Source organism: Propithecus coquereli, unplaced genomic scaffold, assembly GCF_000956105.1.
Source record: "Propithecus coquereli isolate 6110/MARCELLA unplaced genomic scaffold, Pcoq_1.0 Scaffold341, whole genome shotgun sequence".
Lineage (NCBI taxonomy): Eukaryota > Metazoa > Chordata > Mammalia > Primates > Indriidae > Propithecus > Propithecus coquereli.
In genome coordinates this window covers 1,960,090-1,963,884 of record NW_012149075.1, presented here as the reverse complement: position 1 = coordinate 1,963,884, position 3,795 = coordinate 1,960,090, and positions in this window count along the sequence as shown.

Below are 3,795 nucleotides of genomic sequence, written 5' to 3'. Positions count from 1 at the left end.
ACTTTGGATTCCTCGAATAGAACATCACCAACGCCTCTGCTTTTCTTCCTTCCCTCCTTCCAAAGGGCTTTTTCCACTAGCTTGCTGATTCCTAAATTCCACCTCAGGACACTGATTTGGAAAAGTCTTCGGGCCCTGGCTAAAACTGCTTCCAGCCCTAAGAAAAGCCAATACGGACACTTCATTAGATTAGGCAAGGACCGTGGCCCAGGTACCTCTGCATTGCTCAGGGCCTAGCAAAAGGCCTGGCGCACAGTAGGTCTCCAGCGAATGTTCATGGAATTGTTGAGTTTTGTCCAGAACCAGACTAAAGCATCTTTCCCTCTTCCTGCGGCTGGGCATGAGGCAGGAGTGTATTAAACAGTAAGTTGAGCTCATTCTTTTCATTAAGGTTGACTCTGTATCGAATTTTCATAGATCTGTCTTTTTCTCCCCAACAATAAAATTTGAGTTTGAAAACAATTAATTATTAAAGCAAAACATGCTCAATATAGAGGTTACATAAAGAAGAAAACCAAATTATTCATGATCCTACAGCCACTGCAGACTATCACAGTTAAGGTGGTATATTTTCTTGAGATTTTTTTTCTTTCTTTAAAGAAAATCTTATTTTTTCTCATAACTATAAAAGTAATATATGTGGGATTGTAACATGATACAGCCTCTCTGGAAATAGTTTGGCAGTTTCTCATAAGACTAAACATACATTTATCACACAATCCAGCAATTGTACTCGTAGGTATTTATCCAAAGAAATTAAAATTTAAGTTCACACAAAAACCTGTACACAAAAGTTCATACCAGCTTTATTTGCAACAACAAAATACTGGAAACATCCCTTCAATGGGTGAATGGTTGGGCAAATTCTGGTCCATCCATGCCATGGAATACTCCTCGGCAATAGCAAGGAATGAACTATTGATGCATGCAACACCCTGGGCATTATACTTAGTAAAAAAGTCAATGTTAAAAGATTACAGACTGTGTGATTCTGTTTATATTACGTTCTCAAAATGATAAAACTATAGAGATGGAGGACAGATTAGTGGTTGGGTGGGGGCAGGGGGAGGGTGGCTGAGGATACAGAGGTAGCATGCGCCATGCTTTTGTGGTGATGGATGGTTCTGTATCTTGATTGTGGTGGGGATTACACACATCTATACATAGGATAAAACTAGAACCACACACACACACACACACACACACACACACAAATGAATGTAGTTTTTAGGTGAAAACTGAATAAGGTCCATAGCCTAGTTTTAATAGTAATGCACCAAGAACAATGTCAATTTTCTGGTTTTGATATTATATGGTGGCTATATGTCACCATTGGCAGAAGCTGAGTGACAGGTACATGAATCTCTGCGTGCAACTTTTTACACCTTCCTTTGAACGTATTATTTCAAAATAAAAAGCTTAAACATTCTTTGGGGAGAAAAAATGACACGAGAGACCTCTCCACCATCATCCAATGTATTTACTGCAAGGATGCCCCCATTCCAGGTGGGATGCCAAGGCTCCAACATCCCCCCTCCTGTGGCTCGGAGGAAGGGGTTGGTGCACATGTGGACTGCTCAGGTGCCTACGGAGGGGGAAGGGGGCAGGAACACTGTGAGTGGATGGAAGGAGAGAGGAAAGACGCAGCAATTGTAGGCAGACGAGTCAGGTATGACAGCAAAGACCAGCCTGAACTCCCCTGAAAACCAGCTCATATGCCAACCTCGACAGGAGGGATGTGGTTCTCTGACTCCTAAAACAAAAAAGACCTTTCCTTTTATTAAATAATGCCATCTTTCAAGCCTTTCTGTGATTAATCTTGGAGAATATTTTTAAAAACTGCTTAGTCCAAGGACCCTTCTCTTCAGTCGATACTTGCTATGCACCGAATGTTTGTGTCCCCCTCAAAATTCACGTGTTGAAATCCTTAGCCCCTGGGTAATGCTGTCAGGAGGTGTGGTCTTTGAGAGGAGATTAGGTCATGGAGTAAAGCCCTCACGAATGGGATTAGTGCTCTTATAAAACCCCCTTCCACTATGGTGAAAAGGAGCAATCTATGAACCAGGAACAGCCCCCGCCCCCCCAGATATTGAATCTGCTGGCTCCTTGATCTTGGACTTCCCAGCCTCCCTAACTGTGAGACATAAATTCCTGTTTTTTATAAGCCACCCATTTTATGGTATTTTGTTATAGCAGCCCAAATAGACTAAGACAGTCCTAAAAACAAACTTTAAAATAGTCTATTAAAAATCCCAGGCCAAGTGCAGTGGCTCATGCCTATAATCCCAGCACTTTGTGAGGCTGAGGTGGGAGGATCACTTGAGGCCAGGAGTTCCAGACCAGCACCAGCCTGAACAACATAGCAAAACCCCTGTCTCTACAAAAAATAGAAAAATTAGCCAGGCATGGTGGTGTGTACCCGTAGTCCCAGCTACTCAGGAGACTGAGGCAGGAGGATCGCCTGAGCCCAGGAGTTTGAGGTTGCTGTGAGCTATGATGATGCCACTGCACTCTAGCCCAGGCAACAGAGTGAGACTCTGTCTTTAAAAAAAATTCATAGCACTGCTGCTGCTGGACAAGATGGGGTAACAGAGACCAGATATACTCTCCCTACTGAAACAACTAAAAAGACTGCACAAAATAGATGAAACAATGGTTTTCCGATATTGGACCTCAAGCAGTGCAGGACAGTGATTCCTGAGCGAGGGGAAACGAACAAGGTGAGCCCTGTGATTGCCCCCACCTTGCTGCGTGGGGAGAGTTTCCAAGCTGCAGCGTGCGGGAGGGAGCCCGGGCAGAGCCTGACTGGCCCCTGGAGTTGCAGAGCTGGAGCTGAGAGTCCAGAGAGGCCAGGGTGGCAGAGTCGCAGGGCAGAGCGCTGGAGGGCAGAGAGCTGTGCCGGGGGCTCCCTCTTCCGCTGGGCACCGATCAGCACACGCGTGTAAGGAAACTGCCTGAGGCCGGGGAAAGAACCGTCTGAACGGAGCAGAGAGAATAACACCGGAATTCACACGGCATCACGAATGCTTTGTGTTCCCACCAGCCACAGTGGAAAACCTCCTAATTCCAGGGGGATTGGGTAAAGTACTCAGAAGTGTATTGTCTCAGCAGTGGGACAAACTTAGCCCTGGAATAAAGGCTGTTCTGGTCCCATCTAACAAAGCCTCAAAGCAAACCTCAAAAGGATCAAACTGTGTCCAAGTGACTTCAGTGTCCCAGAACAAATTTCAAGAATATTCATAGGAATACAAAAATATCCAGCACCCAAAAAGGTAAAATTCACAGTGTCTGGCATCCAATAAAAAATTACTAGGCATGCAAAGAGGAAAGTAAGACCTAAAATGAAGAGAAAAATCAATCAATAGAAACAGACTGAGAAAAGACACAGATGACAGAATAGAAAAAAGAATTAAAAGTTACTATATATAGTTTTCCACATGTTTAAGCAGATAGAAGAAAGATTAAGCATGATAAGTAGAGACATGGAAAATTTTTAAAAGACCTAAATCAACCTTCTAGAGTAAGCTACAATATCTGAAAATGAAAAATACCCCAGACAGGACTAATAACAGATTAGACACCGCCAATGAAAAGACTGGCGAACTTGAAGACATAGCAATAGGCAGTATCCAAAATGAAACAGAGATGCTTTTAAAAGACTTAAACACCGTTACAGTGCATCAGTGAGCTTTGGGAACAATTTCAAGCAGCCTGATACAATTGTAAATGGAGTCCCCAAAGGAGGCATGGTAGGGGGAGGGGCACAGAAAAATATTTAAAGAAATATGGCCAAAA